Genomic DNA, 21,200 nt, shown 5'->3' on the forward strand with positions numbered 1-21,200 from the left:
TGTTTAACCTCCAGACTAGGATTGCCAGATAAAACACAAGACACACAGTTAAATTTGAATTTCAGAGTAACAGGGAATAATCTTTAGTGTTAGTATATCCCATGCAATATTTGGGAATTTTTTTAGTATTAACTATGCCCTATATAATAATTGGGACATATTTATATTAAAAATTATTTGTTTTTTGCCTGAACTTCAAATTTAACTGCACATCCTGTATTTTTATTTGCTAATTCTAGCAACCCTACTAAACACCATGTAAGTTTATGTCCAACTGGACTGTAATTTAAATCCATAATTTATCAAACAATAGAAGCAAGATAAGGTGAAGAAGAGAGAGAAAAAAGAAGGGAAAAGAGATAAAGTAATAGAAGGATGAGAGAAAGTAAGAATGAATTCTGGCAATCTGCCAAGTAAAATAACTAACATTTTGCAAGAAAGAAATCCTAAAACTGAGGTCATAGGATGGAAAAAGTCTGTTTCACAGACTCTTTAGCCTGAACACTGGCCAAAAAAAAAAAAAAAAAGCAGGCATCATATTAACATCTGAATACCAAAGCTCATCCAGGAATGGAAAGATTTGGAATTTGAAGATCCTTAGCTTCCAGCTTTGTTAGAATACCACAATTCTTTATTAATTGCAAGGAAGATTTTGTTTTTTCAGTGAGATGTGTCAGTAATTCTATATCAAAGAAAGCTAACTTCAGTTTATGTTACTCAGATGCATTTGAAACCTCGCGGAATAACCTTTTGTTTGCTTGCCTTATGCTAAAATGCGGGGAGAAAAAAAAAACCTATCAGATACCTGATATGGAGAAGAATTCACCTCTGTTTAAAAATCACACAGTTCTGCTGTGAAGCGTGAAGATGGCTTTCTTTTTTTCTTTTTTTTTAAGTTAAAAAATATTAACTGACAGCTTCAAGACAGATTTTTTTTAATCTCTAACCAGACAAATTACTAGAAGCAAGAAACCTCTTGCCTTAATCTGGACACGTCACAGATGTGACACTGTTCTGTAGGAGATGGCTTTTTAACTGTGGATGGGGGAAAATAACCTTTGGAATTTTTAGGATGTTATTACAAGCAAGTTTACTAGTTTTTGACTTACTAAGCCACAGCTGGAGCCAGCCTTCATCGGGGTAAGAATATTTTCATGCTACTATTATATCTTTCGTATTTCAAGAGTAAGATTATTGCATTTTGGGGAATATGGCCTTTGAGGCTTGTACTGTCTGTTGAGTATGCAAATGTGAATGTCCTATAAAAGGGGAGAGGAACTGACAGTTTCCTTCTGTGCTGTAAATTTAAAGACTCCAGCAGATGAGAGTTGGGGCTGCTGGAGCAGGAATTGGATCACACCATCATGTGGGATAAAAGAAAATTTTGTATTTCTTTGAGAGGCATTAAAAGGGCTGGGCTTATGGCCTCCCTCAGAGCCAGGCAACTATGTGCCAGGCTCTCATTTCTATAATTGTTATCTTGTTGCTGCTGCTTTTAAAAAAAAATCGACCAAATGTTGTAAGGATTTTTTCCGACCAAATTAATTATGAATCTGCCTGATAATATTTTCCTTCAGATTGAAGGAAATAGGAACCATCGTTGCTTTTTCTATCATCTTTCCTCCATTCTGCATTTTTGTTTCTTTTATAGGATACATTGTATCATTAGTTGAGAGAAAGAACAATGTTATTCAGTATATTTTCCCTGAAAGAGACTTCAAAAATTTCAAAGCCAGGCTCTCTCCAAGGAGCCACAGATGGCATCCCTGCAGGCCCGGCTGCCTGTGGAAAGGCACTAAGAAGCCAGAGAGAAACACATCAGTCCACCTGTGACAGCCAGCTAAGGAGCAGGTGCCATTTTGATAGGAGAAATGTCCAAAAGAAATTGTCAGGTGATATAAATAACAGATAACCAGTTGATATGGTGAATTTCAATATTCGGTCCAATTAGTATATTTTTTCAGTCCAATCTCTTTACCATGGTTCTTAACCAGGGTGCACATCAGATCATGGCAGGGGGCTGGGAGGGCTTTATGAAATATGAATAGCTGCACTCTGCTGTCTCAGTTAATCAGTACCCGCTCCTATGATTCTGATACATATCCTTGGTTGAAAACCATACTCAGGGGGTGCCTGGGTGGCTCAGTTGGTTAAGCGTCCAGCTTTGGCTCAGGTCAGATCTCATGGTTTATGGGTTCGAGCCCCGCATCAGGCTCTGTGCTGACAGCTCAGAGCCTGGAGCCTGTTTCAGATTCTGTGTCTTCCTCTCTCTCTGCCCCTCCCCCACTCATGCTCTGTCTCTCTCTCTGTCTCAAAAATAAATAAACTATAAAAAAAAATAAATAAATAAATAAAAAGAAAACCATACTCAGGAGGTCCCTTACCCAGCTAACCTTCAGAATCACTGAAAGGGCTTTAAAATGCAGATACCTGGGCCACTCCACCAGAGATTCTCATATGGTGTGACTGGGTTTGGGATTAAATTTTTTGAAAAGCTTCACAATTCATTTTGATGATTAGTCAGATTTGGAAACCAATTTTGTCCCAAGTCACATTAATTTCATCAAAAAAGCAGTTTTTTATTAAAAAGAAAAATAATCTGGTCATGTGTACAGTACCTTTGGAGCAGTATCTACGTTTCCGTTGTGTTCACCTTAAACTTTTTCCTAGCTTTACCCCTGCCTGCTTCTCACCCATCTCAGTAGAAGAAATGCCGGATCCTTTTCCCCTCTGGTGCGTGTGGCCTCATCTCTTCCCTCTCATCTTGTTCTTTTCTTAGGTATTCTTCCTACTTGGGCCTATAACCTGTTCCTATTTTTCCAAAACAAAACAAAAACAGCCACAGCCATCAACCATCATAGCTACTGAGCTCTCATGGGTCCTCCCCGCTGACTGCTCATCCACTACTACCACATCTGGCAAATGTAATTGTGAGCCACCATGACCTATTTGTCACTGGGCCAAACCAGTGGCCCTTGTTGAATCTGTGATTTCTTTAATGTCTTTGCAGCCAGTGACCCCGTCGATCACTCCCTCTTTGAACCATCTATTCCTTGTCTGCGATCCTACTGTGTTCTCTTGGTTTTCCTGCCAGGGTTCAGTCTTTGATCTGTTTCTTTTTCTCTATATCCTTCTTATAGTAACGTGAATCCGTTCCCATAGCTCGAACTCTCATCTCTGTCCAGATGCCTCTCAAATCAAGATCCCTAACTCTGATGTGTGCCTTGAGCTTCTAACCAGTCTTTCCTTTCGTCCACTGAGACCCCACATCCTGCGTGTTCAGAATCTAATACTCTTCTCCATTCTCTCCCCACCTCTTTCTCTTATATCACCTACTTTTGCCTACCTAACAGTGACCCCCAGACTCAAAACCATGGTCTCTCTCTGATATTTGGCCCCAAAACTCAGTTACTTGCTATATTCTATCGAGTTCTATGCCCACAGCTTCTCCTACATACTTCTTTTTCTCTAAGTCTCCATGGCCACCTGAGTTTAGGCCTTCCCTTCTCCCTTCCCTGTCCTCTATAGAAGCCTGATCTCTCTGCCCCCAGTTTCTTCATTCCATCTATATGACGCTGCCAGATTGATTCACCTAAAGTATAGTTCTAATCATGCCACTTCTCTGCTCTAAAATGTTTGATAACTATGTACTACCAAAAACTAAGTTGAAATTCCAAACCTGGATTTTAGAATCTTTTATGATCTTCCTCCTCTATTTATTTTTCTGCTTAATCTTCCACAAACTACCCTCAGTTCCCACAAACCCAATGCACCATCTAAACTTAAACTGGTACTATTCCTCTGTCACGCCCTGGGATCTTTCTTCTACATACCTTTGTTTACACCATTCTCTCCGCTAAGAGTGCTTTCTCCTGATTCTCCTATGTGAATCTCTCCTGGTTCTCACATGAGACCCTCACCTGCTTCTCCTGTGATAATGCAATATCAGTTTCAAGTTCTAGCTTGGTTTCTGTCTCTACCATTACACAAAGTTTGTTGGGTACCTGACTTTGCCTCTAATATATTTCCTTATACTATAATGAATATATTAGTAATAAATATATGATAAGCATATAAAATCACTACAAAATGAAAATTCACCTTAGTTATTGCCTGAATATTCTGAAATGTGGGTTAGTCAGGTATTCGCACACTGACCTAGGAACATAATGCATCCATGATCTAGAACTGTCTACTTTTAATCCACTAACTAGGTGAATCCAGGCACTAGAAAAGCAAGTAGAAGATAAGAAACATGATTAGTTGCTTTTTTGGTTTGAATTCAGAGATAGTATAGGAACCAAATTCTGAAAGTCAAGTGGCTCTCCCTGGTGAAATCCTTACCTTCCAATACCCAGTACTTCATTTTACCCAATTGCAACCAAAGACATGATACTATATGCTGATACTAACCTTCTGCCTAGGGTTTTTGTGTTACATCTGAGATTTAAACCGGAGTAGGTGGCTATATTCTTTGTTTGTTTGTTTTTTAAGTACATTTATGGGCATAAAGGAGGGTGTGTTATGTAAGATACAATAAGATATTACTGGATGCAGTAATGGCTCTGAGACCTCAAAGTAACATTGGAAGGTCAGATACCACAGGGCTTAAATATTTCATACTTAAACTTCTAAAACTATTGTGATCCCAAGTGAACTGGTGAATATAGTTTTCATTGTAGAGAGGAACTTAAATGAAGTTAAAGTTTCTACATTTCACTCAAAGTGGATACCAGTGGGCTGTGATAAGTTATCTATATCTATGGCAATACTGAGAGCAACACCTAAGAAAACTGTACAAGGATTATACTCAAATACAAAAATCAAAATAGATCTCTAAAAATATTCAAGTAACCCACATGAAGCCAAGAAAAAAAAAGAAATGAGAAACAAAAGATAAAAACAATAAATAATAATATGGCAGACATAAACCCTAATATATCAATAATTACATTCAATGTAAATGGTCTAAATACACTAATTAAAATACAGAGATTGGTAGCTGGATTTTTAAAAACGGACCTAACTACTTAGGGTCTACCAGAAATTCATTTCAAACACAATGGGATCAGTAGGTTAAAAGCAAAACTGTCATGCAGACCTGCCTATCGTTCCAATAATCCTGTTTCACTTGAAAGAAGTGAGCATATCTTAAATGTAAAGCTCCTGGTTCTCACACTGTATACTCTGAGGTCCAAATGACTGTCTTTCAATGTATATAACCTGATGTCTCAACCCTCAGTGAGAAGAGTCCATTCTTTGGTATTCACCAATGTGGGAGGCTTCATTGGAACAGGCTTTTTGCTTTGGGCTCTGCTGTTTGTTTGCAGAACACCCAAGAGCGAGTAAACATGCTCTCTTCACAGCAGTACCTTAGGGTTTTGCCATTGTAAATGGATCTAATGTGATATGACAAGACCAGAGAAATTGGATGTGAATTTACATTTTTGACTATGCTTGTTGTCTCACATGATACATTTAGGGTATGCAGCTCCTTTTGTAGTTTTTATTTTTACTATTTAAGTTTGGAAATGATGCCAAATTTTTGTATTTCTTTAATCAATGTGTTATCTTTGGTGATATATATTGCAATATATATTGATGTGTGTATCAATATATACTGATATGTATTACACTTACACATACAAACATGTAAATAAGAGGGGGTGAAAATCTATAGCCTCTACAGAGAGATCCTAAGCAGCGAAATCTTGGTGCTGTGATGTACAGAAATGGAGAAGAGTATTAAACCATATTTAAGAATAAAAAAAATAAAAACTAAAAAAAAATAAAAGCAAAACTGTCAGATACAGCATGTAAAAATTAATTTTAAAATTTAGGAATGACCATATCAATATTTTAAAAGTAGGTTTTGTAGCAAAGAAAACTGCAAGAGACAAAGAGGGAAATTATATAATGATAAAAGGATCAATTCACCCAGAAGACATACCAACCTAAAATGTATATTTAGAGACAAAAGCACATCTAAATACATGAAGCAAAACCTGATATTGCTGAAAGCAAATAGTAAATCCACAATTATAGCTAGGGATTTCAAAACCCCACTTTCAACAATTGATAGACTACTAGACAGGAGATCAACAATGATATAGAGGGATTGAACAATACCATCAAGCAACAGGATCTAATTGACATTAATAGAACATTTCATCCAACAACAGTTAGGATATACATTCTTTTCAAGTACCCATGAAACATTCACCAAGATAAGCCTTATTCTGGGTCATAAAACAAACCCTAACAAATTTAAAAGAACTAAAATGATATATAGTATATTCTCTGACCATAACAGAATCAAACAAAAAGTAAGTAACAGAAAGACAATAGGAAAATTTCCAAGCACTTGGAAATTAAAAATTTATAATATACATAGAAAATGACTGAAAATGAAAACACAACATATCAAGTGTTATGGGATACAACTAAAACAGTATCAAGTTGGAAATTTATAGCACTAAATGCTTACATTACAAATGAGAAAAGATTTCAGGTCAATTATCTTAGTTCTACCTTAAGAAACTAGAAAAAGAAGAGCAAAATACACCCAAGACAAGCAGAAGAGAGGAAATAACAAAACTAAGAGCTGCAGTCAATGACATCGAGCACCTGGGTGGCCCAGTCAGTTGGATGTCCGACTTCAGCTCAGGTCATGATCTCACGGTTCACGGTTTATGAGTTCAAGCTCCACATCGGGCTGTGGGCTGACAGCTTAGAGTCTTGAGCCTGCTTCAGATTCTGTGTCTCCCTCTCTCTCTGTCCCTCCCCTGCTCACACTCTGAAATTACATAGTACATAAATATTAAAATACATAAACTTTTAAAAATGTTTTAAATTAAAAAAATAAAATCAATGATATTGAAAACAGGAAAATGATAGAAAATTAATAAGCAAAAATCTGGTACCTTGAAGAAGTTAATAAAATTCTATCAAGGTTGAAGATAACAAGTGAGAAAACACAAATAACCAATATCAGGAATGAAACAAGGGATATCACTGTAAGACCTTGCAGATGTCAAAAGAATAAGGTAATCCTAAGAATATAATTCTACACACATAAATCTGACAGTTTACATGAAATGGATCAATTCCTTGAAAACCCAGAAATTATGAGAAGTCAGCCAAGTCAAAATAGTTCATCTGAATAGCCCTGTAACTATTAAAGAAATTTACTTTGTCATTTAAAAGCTCCCCCCTGCCAAAAGAAATCTCTAGACACAGAAGTTTTCACTGGAGATTTTTATCATATATATAAAGAAAAACCAACATAAATTTTGTACAGTCTTTTCCAGAAAAAATAAGGAGGGAGCACTTTCCAAATCATATGAGCCCAATATTACCCTGATGCCAAAACCAGACAGAAACAAAACAAAACAAAAGAATATCTCTCATGAACTTAGAAATTTTTTTTAAAATTTTTAAAATTTTTTCAAGAAAAAAATGTATATATAAAAGGTATGCAAGGCTGGTTCAATAAGTGAAAATGAACCCATGTAATCTATTATATCCTCAAGCTAAAAAGGAAAATGCATGTGATCACATGAATTGATGCAGAAAAAGCATTTTACAAAATTCAACACTGTCCATCATAAAAACCCTTGATACCCTAGGAGTAGAGGGAAGATTCCTACACCTCTTAAATAACATGTACAAAATACTTAAAGCTAACAACTAACTTCATACTTGATAATAAAAGAATGAGTGCTTTCCCTCTAAGATCAAGAGCAGGTGAGGTTGTTTGCTGTCATCACTCTTAATCGATGTAACACCCAAAGTTCTAGCCACTGAAGGATGGCAAGAAACCTGCCTCTACTTGGAGACAACATGCTTGTCTGTATAGAAAATCCCAAAGTTCCTATCAAATAGAACTAACAAATGAGTTCTGGAAGAATGTAGGATATACGATCAACACGCAAAAATCAGTTGCATTTCTGTATACTGGCAACAAGTAGAAACCAAAAGAAAAATACAGTGCCATTGACAGTAGCTTCAAATAAAGTAAAATACTTGGGTGTAAATCTAACAAAATGTGTACAAGGTCTGTGTGATAAAAATTGTAGCATGCGGATGCCTAAATGCCTATAATGTTCTCACTTGGTGTCTACAAATGTGTATTTATTAGCACTGTGGATCAGTCTCCCTTGCAAAAGATTGTTAATTCTGATCTGTGGTAAGACTCGGGGTAAATATATAAAAGATCAAGTGCTTAAATGGATAAAAATTATTGGTAGCATCTATACTGATACAAAAGTTTTCCACTGTCTCAATATCAAAAGCTCAAGAATGCCCAGATTCCCAAAGTGAGTCAGTGCTTGGACTGTTTTGCATGAATGTAGTTAGCCAGGATCAACAGTCTTAGAGTTGAACTTGAGGTGGAATTTCCAAATTTTCAAATGTTTGGTGACAGCCGTCCAGCACCCCAATGGTGGGCAGTCCAAGGCATGAGTCACAGGCAGACTCTTGGACAGTCAGTATGCTGAAGAGATGCCCAGATTGGCCCCAAAACTCCATTGTTAACAGTACCAGAAGACACGTAGCTGCCCTAGGGGCTGGGAAATTAGCTTTCAAAAAAAAAAAAAACACTGCTAAAACAGTGGTCCAATGGCAAAGATTAGAGATGCCTGATTTAGAGATTGTTGTTGCTTAGATCAGAGTTTTCAAACTGGGAAATATAGAGATATTCTGGTTCCTAGAACCTTGGGTTAGTTCCAGGAACAAGATAGCAGTGTACTACTGCCCAATCGGTAGATGATGCACACTTGAAATTCTATTTTAAACAGCCTGGGGATATACAGAGAAGTTTTAGAGAAGGAAAAAGCAGATGTAAGCATCAGAGACCATAGATGAAACCTCATGATACAGGCAGTAGACAGGTATTTTGGGAGCATGCAAGTACAAAAGTCAGGTATTTATTTACTACCTTATTAATGTTCATAAAGCAGGGTTTTTCAAAGCACTTTTAATTCTGTTACATCACACTGTCTTCAATAACAACCTATAAGGAGGGCAGACTTGGTTTTATTATTCGCATTGTAAGTACTTAACATCAGAACCAGGAGGACTCAGATCCTCAGATTCTCAACTCTGAATACCTATTAGAGCTGTCAGAGCCCAAAAAGAGTTATCAGAGCCTGGATCTTAGGCATGACCTATTTTTCTCTTATTTTGATCACAAGGGCCTGTCTACAAGAACAGAATTACCTTGCTTATTTAAAAAAAAAAAAAAAAGAATTAGCCTTGACAACAGATATACAAAAACCTAACTCATGATCTTACTTACCACTCTTCCTTACTACATTTGTTCTATAAACTTGAAACTTGATTATTTTTTCTCTGAAAAAAATTCTAGGCTTTTGCAGATGGGTCTGTGGTTGGGAAGTCTTTTTCAATGTAGAATAGGTACATTCTCAAACACACACACACACACACACACACACACACACACACACACACACACACCCATTCCCCATACCCAGAGCAGGGATGGAGAGAAGGCCGTCTCATTCACCTGTAGGGCTGCCCAGCTAAGTAGGTGGCAGGACCTTCTACGTGGCATGGAGAATTCTCAAATTTGCAGGAATCTGATCCAAAATCTTACAGAACTCCTCCTGTCCAGCTTTCTCCTACTTCTGTTCTCTGCCTGTGAAAAGCCAGATGAATGTCTTTCCCTTGGTGTGGGAAGTGAAGTTGGAATCAGAGACCCAATGCCTTCTTATCTGACAGGTGTGGCAAGGGCTTCACCCCCTTAGAAGAGATAGATCGAGGAAGAGTGGAGCAAAGGGAGCAGCAAGTCTGGCCGGCTCCTTCTCCATAGCCATCAAGAATTCCCCCAGTACATAGGAATCCCACAGTGTGCTGTAAAATGTGCAGAGCTTTCATTAGTCCCAATTTTGGGCTTCCAGAGATCACGTGTCTAGAGTGGATGGAAGAAAGAGCAACATAGCATAACAATAATGATTCTCTTTTGTGGCAAACTACATGGCTGCAATTTAGAGATGCATACCCTGGAATGGACCTTTTATATTAAATGTCATACAGAATTTAAAGAATAGAATCATAAGATAAACTGGCTTCAAATTGTATACTGTTCAGCCACGACGCAGTGATTTTCACTTCCTGGGCATAAACCACCTGCGTCTTGCTGCTGTAACATACTGTGATGTTGGTATGAGGAGATGGAGAATGAAACTATATTAATGAAACTTTTTACAGTTCTCCCAAGCAGTCAAGATTTTATGTGATGATATGTCAAAGTGATTTCTTGGGCAATTCATTTGTGAATTTTATCTGCACACTCACCGAAAAAAAAAATCAATTTTGTTTGAATGGGTTTGGACAGCTAACTGTTGTGCGAGGCCATCAGTCTGTGAAGAGTGAGTGTCCCCCGTGGGAAGGTGATGACTCCTGTTCACTAAGTACCCTGTTGGAGTGGTGTGGGGTGCTTCTCCCACTAGCAAGCTCTTCACAGATTCTAGGGAGTTCTTGGGCCAGGAAAGCACCTCTGTGATTGATCATCTTTATTTTTACAGATACTTTATTTCAGCTGCCTCATAAGTTCTCCTATTTTATGGCATTCAGATGCTTGTAAGTGCCCACGAATTCTCAGAATTACACATTACAAATATAATTTTTAAAAACTGAAGATATAGTGCTGTTTTGTTAGTTAGAGAAATATTCTGCTTATTAAGGTTGTTGGAAGTAACCATGGCCATTTATAATGAAAAAAGGAGAAGCAGGGATAACCCTCCCTCCTGCATCCTGTGCAGCTATGGAGATGCATATAAACTCAGAGTTTTTACAGGAACATACATTACTTGGATTTTTTTTTCTTTTCAATTTAAAGGCACACTTCCGGCCTGCCTCAAGAGCTTTCACTAAAAAGAGTATATCTATGCTCATAAATGTAGGTAGGTAACCAGCACTAATCCCTGGTTGTTGGTAAGCTAGTGAATTAAATGAGTCAAGCTGTATACAGGTAGAAGTATGGAATATTCTAGGGTCGCATCTGGGAGACTCAACCAGGGGAGGGCGGAGTGTGGAATCTGAGTCACCTGAGGTATGACGCTGGCCCAGCTGTAACATCTAGTGTTGCCCAGTCTGGGAGCCACCAGTCACAGGTGGCCACAGAACACTGGAAATGTAGAGAGCCCAGGCCGAATCGGTACTTAGTGTAAAGTACACACCAGGTCTCAAACACTTAGTGGAAGAAAACATATGTATAAATGATCTCGGTAATTTTTGTGTTAAAATGGAAATGTCATTTCATATATTGGGCTCAACAAATATATTATTAAAATTAATTTCACCATGTTACTTTTTGTAACATAGCTACTAGCAACTTTTAAATTCCATAGGTGACTCACATTCTACTTCTGTTAGCGCCGTTCTAGAGGATTGACTGGCGTGTGGGGTGGGCAAGATGTCTTATGGAAGGCAGTGCAAACAATTTCAAACTGATTACTAGCATTTCTATTCTAAAAGCTTTCAGCTGCCCTGCCCAGGGGCTTCTCCCTAGCTGCTTTTGGTAGCTTTGGCACACACCCCAGCACGTCCTGTGGCCAGCTTCCCTCTCCTCCCCCATCGCCTACCACCCTCCTAGTTTCCCCCTCCCTCCAGCATGGCCCACACTCCAGACAGCTCACTTTCTATTGGCCTGAGCAGTTCCTCCCTCCGACTTCTCACTCCCTCTCTCTGAGGTGCTCAAAAGAACATGTCTTTGGTTAACAAGAGTCTTTGGTTAACAAGACCCATCCTCCTTAAAAGACTTTCCTTTAAAACATCAATCCACAGTCTCTCCCTCAATTCATATATTTTAAAAGTTCTAAAGGCTTGAAGTTAAAAAAAAAAAAAAAAAACTCATTTAGTAGAACTGGCTGCAGTGCCGTTTATAACTTTGGTCTTACTCCCTGTGACTGTTCATGCAGCCACCCCAGACCCTGCCCAGGTGTTGTAGCGTATGTGATGGAGGCATCAGTTTGCCTTCCTAAAAGGAAGTTCTGGATCCCCAAAACACATCCAGACCTGAGGGTTTCAGATAAGGTATGATGGACCTAAAGCAGATTTTTTCCCATATAATCTGGCTTCCTTCACACATGTAGGCTGCCTTAAAGACCATCTTCCTGCAAGACAGGCTTAACCAGGTCATTGTGCTCTTAGCACTCCCCTGGCCTCCAGGGCTAGGTCCCAGCAACTTAATGGCTGCTGGGGCTCCTCATCAATGGGTATTGATCACCTGCTACAGGTAGGCCTCAGACAGGCACTGAGGGAACTCCAAAGAACTTGAAATATAGTCTCTGACCTTAAAGAAGAGACATAAAACACCAGGAACCACCGTAAGCAATAGGAGGATTGAACACAAGCATGAGGGAAACCAGCTACAACTGCAAGCAGAATAAAAGAAGGAAGAGAGCACAGCAGTATGGGCTCTCCAGTCTCAGGTGGGCCAGACAGCAGGATGGAGGCCGCGGGGCGAGGCGGGGCACGGAGCTGAAGAAGTGAGGGGGAATGCAGTTTCCTGCTCCCCCACCTGGATGTCTGTCTTCTCCAGATAGTTAATGAGGCTTGGCCCGTTGCCTACCTTTATAGTAGGCCCAGGGGACAACCAAAGAATACTGCCTTATAGAATCAAATGTGTTCCCTGTGTTTTGTCATCTGAACTGATTCCTCAGAAACACATAACCAGATGTTGAAGTTCATTGTTTCCATCCCTGTGTCGGTTAGGTAATCTGATTGAGGCATGCTGGGCCCAAATTAATCTACCGACTCTATTTCCCACTCTCCCTCACCCCTGGATTACATGTCAAATTGCCGGAGGAATTAGTGGTGGTTGTTAGTAGCCCTTTAATCCAGTTCCCATTTATGGAAGCCCTACTGTATATAAGACTCTGAGCCTACACTATTAGAATCCCTCATACTTATTCTGTGCTTTAAAATTTGGAGAATGTTTTTGTCCACACTATCTTACTCAGTTTCCCAATAATCTTTTAAAGTTGAGATGTATTTTATTCATTCTCAACTTACATTCAGAAGTGGAACCCTAAAAAGACCCAATAATTTACTCAGGGCCATCAAGCTAGTAAGTGACAAAGTTAGAAGTCAAAAATTAACTCCAAATCCAGCACGTTTTCCAATACAGCAGCCACCCACTTCCTATATCTCACTGTAACTTGAGAGATTAAAAGCTTTATTTTCATTGACCTGTTGCACATTTGAAGGTCATTGAGTTAGGTATGGATGCATGCCCACTACTGGCCCAGAAATGAAACTGTTGTTACCAGTTCCCAAAGCAGTGCTGGCAACATTCAGCCACTTTCCAGAATAAATCTTAACAGCTAAGCTAAAGAATACCCCAAATTGGTGAAGGAGATGTTGACCCAGCCACATGAAGCACCAGAATGAAGCAGGGACGGCAGCAAATAATTTATGTGTATTGGGAGTGAAAACAACCCAGGGGACTGGCTGGATCAATTAAGAATTGCACTCTTGTGGGTAAAGGAAAGGGGAATGCAAGGCTTTACTAGATAAATTCCACAGTTATGAAATTACAGTTTGTCATATAGCCAAATGACAACCTTTGATACTGTTGTATTCCTGGCAGCACAAATGCTTTTGTATACATATCGTTTTTCAGATAGTACAATAGTTTGGAGAGAGTGTTTTATTTTCTCCTTTATAGAGAAGGAAATTGAATGTCACTATAACCAGCAGGTTACCAAGCAAGTAAAGAACCCTGGGAAGTAAAGCCAGGACCTTGTCCACTCACACTCAGAGCACCTGGCCTCACTGCTCGTGGCTCACACCAACTATGCCCTGTCTTTACACCTGCCACCCAGTCAGTGAGGCAAGAGTCACCAAATGGGTCTTCCTTCAGTCGGAATTTGACCTGAGTCCATAAAATCCTTTGAAAGCCTAAAGCACCCATCTCTAATGTCTGGTCTAAAGAGTTCTGGAAATCATTGAGAAGTAAGGAATATGTATTTACACAGGAGAAAAGGCTACTTTTATATGGGATCTCTTAACATTGGAAATCATGATGCAGCAGAAAATGGAAGAGGTATTTTGAGTGCTTTGCTTACTGACCTACTTAAGAGTGTATGAATAAGGTACCAAAAATCAATGGGTTTTAAGTTCATTCTTTTATTCTTTAAAAAAAAAGGAAATTAACAACTTTCTATTTGGGTAATAAGGGAAAGATAGAAGTACCTGGTATCACAGGAGAAAGTCATGTCTGGGAGCACACAATAGCCATCCCCTATTATCGTGGAACCAGTGACAAACGTAAGATTTGCAAATTGCAGGTTTCAGGAGGCAATGTCATTTCTGTAATGTCCACCAATGCTATCATTTTTCTTTGGTTGAAATCACCTTGACTAACATAAAAAGTGTAAGTGTTTTCTCTAATAGAAAAGGTTTAGTAGTACTGTAAATGATGATACTAGATAAGAAATTGTAGTGGCATGTAAACTGTTTCCATATGAAAACTAGGTTTGGACACACCCAGTGTTTGCAATATCTGGGGGATAGAAAGGTTATTCCCAAGAATCTGACTGAAACATACACAGAGAAAAATAAAATTTTTCTTGCAGAATCCCATTTAAAGTTACCATTCTGGGTAATAATGTTAATGTTACTATCAGTTAATACTGACTTGATTGCAGTCAGTAATGGAATTCCAGTCTCACTGTTTTTGATCCCCTTTCTCCTCTCATTCTATCACCCACGCCTTTTCTCTATAAACCCATAGCAGTCTATTCATTTCCATTTGGTTCGGCTGGGGAATCTGTTAATTTGTTAAGCTCCTGCTCTGTTCGGGGCCCAGCACTGGATATAAGAAAATAAACATGGAAATATGGCATGGCCCCTGCTAAAAAGAAGTTCACCCTGTAGGAGGTAAGGCTGGAGCATAAAGAAGGCATTTCAATGTAAGTGACAGCAGCTCTGATAGAGGTGTGCATCCTTTTTTTAAAAATTTTTTTAATGTTTTATTTATTTCTGAGAGAGTAAAGACAGCAGGAGCAGGGGAGGGTCAGATAGGAGAGGAAGATACAGAATCTGAAGCAGGCTCCAGGCTCTGAGCTAGCTGTCAGCACAGAGCCTGACGTGGGGCTCAAACCCGCGAATCGTGAGATCATGACCTGAGCTGAAGTCGGACGCTTAACCAAGTGAGCCACCCAGGCGCCCCAGAGGTGTGCATCCTGATGGGCTCAGACTCCCCCGCAGCTGCCAGGACAGCCCCAGCCTCAAGAAGCCGAGCTGGCTGGAAGCTGTCACATTTTCACACTCCTCTGCTGCATTTAACCTGGTACTGGAAAATCTGACTCCCCAGAGGACATAAAAGTTTCAAGCATCGTCTTGATCCCAGAAGTCTGGAGGAGGGGAGAGAACTACTGGCTCCCAACCAAGACAACTGATCCTTGATGGAGTTCAGAGAATAGGGGACACCAGGGAGGTGGATCATCTGGTGGACTTCCTAAAGGAGCAGTTCTTGGAGTGGACCCTCAAAGATTCCAGAGGAAGGATGCCAGGCATTGCAGGTGAGGACACAGCATGCAGCACTCCAGGATTTGGTCATGAGCCCTCTTCTCTCGCAGAAAACTCCTCCAAGGCCTTTATCAGCCAGTTCTGATATCCTCCTGCCCCCACATATTCCAGACACGAGCCCCACCTCCAATCTCCAAAGCCTGGTAACCTCTTCCCAACTATTGCTGCTGTGGATCAGATAGAAGAGTAAAAATAAGGAACAGTGATGCTTCACAAGCAGCCAGGAGCAAGGGACAAGGAGAATTCGCTGTCCTGTCTCCCTAGCCACAGGGGCCACCACGCAGATGGGAGACCTCAGCAAAAGCCAGAACCAGATGTACCAGTTAAGGGCTTTTCTCTGCCTTGGGACTCTGCTGTGGGGGAAAGAGTTAACAGTGGGATTTGGCAAGGGGAGGGCTCAGCCCAGAGGAGGCGGTAGGGGCCAGGGCAGAAGGCCACACCCTCCCGGTGCTCAAGCAAAGCCCTGACCTTGCCACTCAGGCAGTCTCAGCTGCCAGCCCTGGAGGCTGACAACCAGTCACAGCTTCCAGAAGCTCTACCAAGAAGGATGAGAAGGATGTTCAGAAGGGTCCTTGAGGCCTTCCATATTGTAGATCATTTTAGTTAACTATATGAACTTAGTCCTTCCGTGGCCCCTACTCACTAGTTAAATATCCTCAAAACAAGACACCCCCCAGAATGAATTTCCAGCTTCTACCCAACATCCCTCCTACTGGGGGAGCTTTTCCTTTAAGTTCATTTTTCTCCTGATCCAGTCACCTGCTCACAGGCTCTGCAGGGCTTGTCCCACGTCCTGTGGCATCTCACTGATGGCAGGGTGGCCATTTGCTTTGTCACAGTGCTATTTTCTGGCAGGAGGGAAAAGTGGCTGATGACACTTATCTGAGGCCCCTACCTGCCTCCACAGGTTTTCTGCTGAAGAAAGAGTTGGTGTGCCACCACTACCACTGACAGTTTATAAGCCACTGTTCTCTGTTATCACCAAAGCCTCTTCACCTCTAAAATCACTTTTAAGAGGATTTTCCTAGCACACAAGCTCATTTATGGTCTGACCCCTCTGGCTGGTTCCGAGTGAAGGATCCCTTTGGGGAAGGCAACTCAGAGAAAGCAGGGAAATGCTCCAGCTTGGACACCAGGTGGGGACAAGGGCACAGGAGCATCAGCTACACTGATGTATTTGGATGCTCCAAAATAACACTGTCCCAAACTGTAGGCCACAGAAGTTCAACAGGTACATGCATTTTGAGCGGCGCTTTACTATGGTGTTTGTATTTTTCATGAAAATAATTAGGTCACATACACATTGAAAGATCCTATATGAAGCTCTTGGTGGACAAATGAGACCAAATTTCCCCAGAACACTGACTCAGCATGGGAAGAGTGAGCAGTGATAGGCCACAGCCTGGTTTGGAGACCAGCCTTGGTAATCAGGCAACCTGAGAATTTTCTAGAGCAGGGAGTGTGTTACAGGTGGCAGGTGAGGAAGTCCTAGTCAAGATTGGTTTGGTGAAGGGGGAAAAAAAAGGCAGGGAGGGAGTCTCTGATAAGGCTAGAAACTATCTACTTAGTCTCAGCTTCCTAAGGGATTGGTCCTCTAGGCTCCAAACAACGTCAAGGCAAAGTTAGGGTAAAGCCCTTTAACACATATTCCTTACATACTGTTGTCTCTGCCTTTTGTGCTCCATACCGAGACATTCAGATGGAATGTACTGGTTCGCCTGACACTGCACCCATGCTGGCCTCTCTGTCCTTCCCCCTATGGCTCCTCGTGGCCCTCCCTACCCTGATTTCTCCATCAGGGGAACCAAAAGAAGGAAACTCCACCATGCCTGCTTAGAAACTCTTCAAAACACAAATTTAATTTTTTTTAAAAAAATATTACCTTGTATTAGGATAACTTTAACCAAAATACATTTGTCAAAAGCCAGATTTTGACTGGGAAAAGATCTAGATAAAAAGTACTACACAGTACCCAGTCATTTCCTGCAGGAATTTTAGCAGCAGCACAAGGCCGTTAGCCTTGCACTTTTTATTTCATAAACAGCTGCAGAGTCTATTGAGGCCCTGGGATTCTCCAGTTTCTGAGCCCTTCCCGTTGTTGGTCTGATCTTGGAGTAGACAAACTTGCCCAGCCACTTTTTGTTTTTGAAGTTAATAGACAATGAATTCTAAAAAGTGTGGTTATTATAAATTCAAGTGATTTTAAAGTAAACTTTTATATAACTTATTTTTGAGCTCATTTTTCAGCCCTCTTAAAGATATATTTTAAGATTTTAAGTGTATTACATTCCATTTGTAGTCATGGCTCAAGTTCTTCTGTGCAGTGTTGCAAGTCTTATTATGGAGGCGTGCGTGCTTATGACTTTTCATTAAGTAAATATTTGCAGGCCCCAGGCACTGAGGACACAGAAAGGGGTGAGGCTGACACTTCCTTCAAGGAGCCCATGAGTCAGGTAGATGACAGACTCTGAAGACAGATAATTACACTATAGGGTGGGCAAATGTGCTATTAGACAGTGTACAGAAGAAGGTAATTAATTAAGGTCACTGAGCATCAAGACGATATGCCCTTTGGGGTGGCATTTGAAGGGTGAATAATAGATGAAAACATGGAACAGAAAGAAAGACATTTCAGGCAGGAGAGGTGGAGGCTGAGATTCTGACAAGTAGAACTATACATAGTCTGCATTGTTCCAGTATTGAATACAAGGTCTGGGACAGGCTAACAACTGCAGAGAGCTGAGGCCAGGCCCTGAAACTCCTTGTCAGCCCTAACAAGCAACGGGTACTATGGACATGGATTTTGGGTGGACTGCAGCAATATGGGCAATAGAATCTGGCAGAAAAACTGGACAGAGGAAGTTAGGAAACTATTACAGGGGGACCAGAAGTGTGAATTAAAGCAGTACCATGAGGGATGGAGGAAGATGGGTTCAAAAGAAAATGTAAGAAACTGAACATACACCTCTAGGAGTTTTATTGTCTGTAAAGAGTCAGGAAGAAGTCAACAACCACGTGCAGATGACCCGTTGGGCAAAAGTCCCAAGAACCTGGACACGGAATTCAGTGCATGTTGGATATTAGGTGGGAGGTTCTGGTTTTAGGCAAATCAAGGTACAGGCACATCTGAGTAGAGATTCATTTATCTTTTCAGCAAACATTTGTTATGCGGTTATTCTAGTATTCAAAATACCAGGCATTTTGTTGGACGCCAAAGATGCCCAGTAAGATAAAACATGATCTCTGGCCTCCAGGAAGCCAAAGTGTGGAAATGCCAAGGTACACTTGAACCTATGGAACTGGCTCTTGAAGGATGAGGTCATAGGTGTCATTCTCAGGAGTAAATGAAAAGGTGAGAAGGGGTAGAAGAAAAGAGAACTTAGGACAGGATCCTAAGGTAACATCAACTTCTGAAGAGTGGCAAAAGGAATGGAAAGTTGAAAATAAAGAGAACTTTAAGGACCAGAGAAGCTGTGCAAGAAGCATTTCAAGGAAGACGTGTTACACAAATGTGACATAAATCAGTGTGAGCAAACAAGACAAAGAAACCGAGGTGTCTGGTTCATTTGGCAATTGAATGTTCCTGATAGCCTTAGTGTACACATATGAATACACAGATATCTGTCATTTGGAAGGAATTCTGCTCTTGCTAATCAAGAATCTGAATGCTTTGTTAGGATTTAAATATCTATTTGGCCAGAATTTAACCACTTTGCACAGGTAATGACAAACCTTTGATTTATGCCTGTAGCAATCACTGGCAAGACATTGTGATTCTGCCCTTTGGTTCTATATATAGAGTGTCAGCAGGACTACTCAGTCCAGTACTTTTTATGTGATTAAGAAATAGTTGACTAGGGGTGCATGGATGGCTCAGTCGGTTAAGCAGCCAACACTTGATCTCAGCTCAGGTCTTGATCTCAGGGTCATGAGTTAAAGCCCCCCATTGGGTTCCACACTAGCTGTGAAGCCTACCTAGAAGGAAGGGAAGGGAAGGGAAGGGAGGGGAGGAGAGGGGAGGGGAGGGGAGAGGAGGGGAGGGGAGGGGAGGGGAGAAAAAAATATATATGTTAAAAAAATAGTTGACTAGTATTAGATTATAACCCAAGGCAGAAAGTAAATATGCAAGAGTCCATGCTGATATAAGTAAATGATTGAATAAATAAATAAAAGAAGTGAATAAGCAAATTTCTTGTACAGAACAATACTAAATAATGTTTGTAGATACTGCTCCTCAGAGAGGTGGAATGTAAATCTCTATCCCTTAAGCATGAATTTTTCTTAGGGCTTCCATGCGCAGTCTGGGAAGGGAGAAAAGAGTAACTTTATAGTGGATAAACCTGACAAACACAATTTTATCCAAGTGATTAAGCTTAGCATTGTAAGTGATAAGTCATGTTGATAACATGCACCCTAGATACAATGAAACAAGAATGGCACTTTACCTCTGGGGTCTTCCTCCCCACAACCTAATCTCGTCATGAGAAAAATATCGAACAACCCAAACTGTGGGACATTCTACCAAAAAACATGGCCAACACTCCTCAAAGTGGTCAATGTCATCAAAAACAAGGCAAGACTGAGAAATTGTCACAGCTGAGAAGAAGAACCTGAAGCAGACATGACAACTGAATGCCACATCTGTCTGTCCCAAATGGGATCCTGAACATGCTGCATGATGAGAAAGGAAGCACAAGCATTAGGATAGAGAGATGGTGCACCTAAAATGGTAGAGGTTTCCAAAGACAAAGTACACCTGCTTCACAGTGTGGTCCTGAGCTCAATTGATTTTCTACCATTCTAATTAATAACTGTTGACCAGGACTCTTGACCCATCTAAAATTGGAAAACCAGAAAGTCTGCATTGGACTGGTCCTATCTCTCTTCATCCCTATTCCTCTCCTTTGTCAATGAATAGACCCATCGAGGCAGGATTTACACCATGACCTCTAGGATAGTAACTACATTTATCATGATTATTACTGGTTATTTTCATAAGTAGAACTAACATTACTCTGCACTCACATTTCGTTTCAAAAATATGCACTACCGCTTAAAAATTTTCACATGAATTATTTTCTTTGCACTTGAGATTCCTTTCTGCCACCTGAAAGTCAAAGAGATGAATATGTAAAGGATTGGATAGGCAACAAACAACTTGATTCTGCAGTTCTACTCTCTTTACTTAAACCCAAAATATACCTGATCTAAAACTATAAGGAAATGCTGAAACTTTTTTGTGGAGTGGTCCTGACTGATGCTTGTGACCTTGTTCCGAATCCAGTAAATGGAACCCTCCTCTGCAATAGATATGGCAGAGTTTAATGTGCATGGGTTCTTTGATGCATTCTATATCACTATGAGCAGAACAACTCCTGAAAAGATGTAATTGGTGGAAAGATATGCATGTTGAGTGGTTAACTGTTTCCCACTGCAAAAACCAGCTGTGCATACCTGAAAATGAGTTTAGAACATTTAATATATTTGACCTAATGTTCAACCCTATTCACTTTTTTTTCTTTCATAGTTTATTGTCAAGTTAGTTTCCATATAACACCCAGTGCTCATCCCAAGTGCCCTCCTCCATGCCCATCACCCCCATCACCTATTCACTTTTGTTAAAGAGTAGTGAATTAGTTGTG

General features: G+C 40.3%; 1 protein-coding gene across 1 annotated transcript in view; it reads left to right on the forward strand.

Annotated features, from left to right (window-relative positions):
* The window catches only part of AFF3 (AF4/FMR2 family member 3), a gene marked incomplete at its 5' end in the record, with an annotated part of 440,051 nt that overhangs the window by 289,213 nt on the left and 129,638 nt on the right, over positions 1-21,200 (forward strand). The gene's annotated exons all lie outside the window — the stretch shown is intronic.

Source organism: Hyaena hyaena, unplaced genomic scaffold, assembly GCF_003009895.1.
Source record: "Hyaena hyaena isolate Hyena2069 unplaced genomic scaffold, ASM300989v1 scaffold_731, whole genome shotgun sequence".
NCBI classification, from domain to species: domain Eukaryota; kingdom Metazoa; phylum Chordata; class Mammalia; order Carnivora; family Hyaenidae; genus Hyaena; species Hyaena hyaena.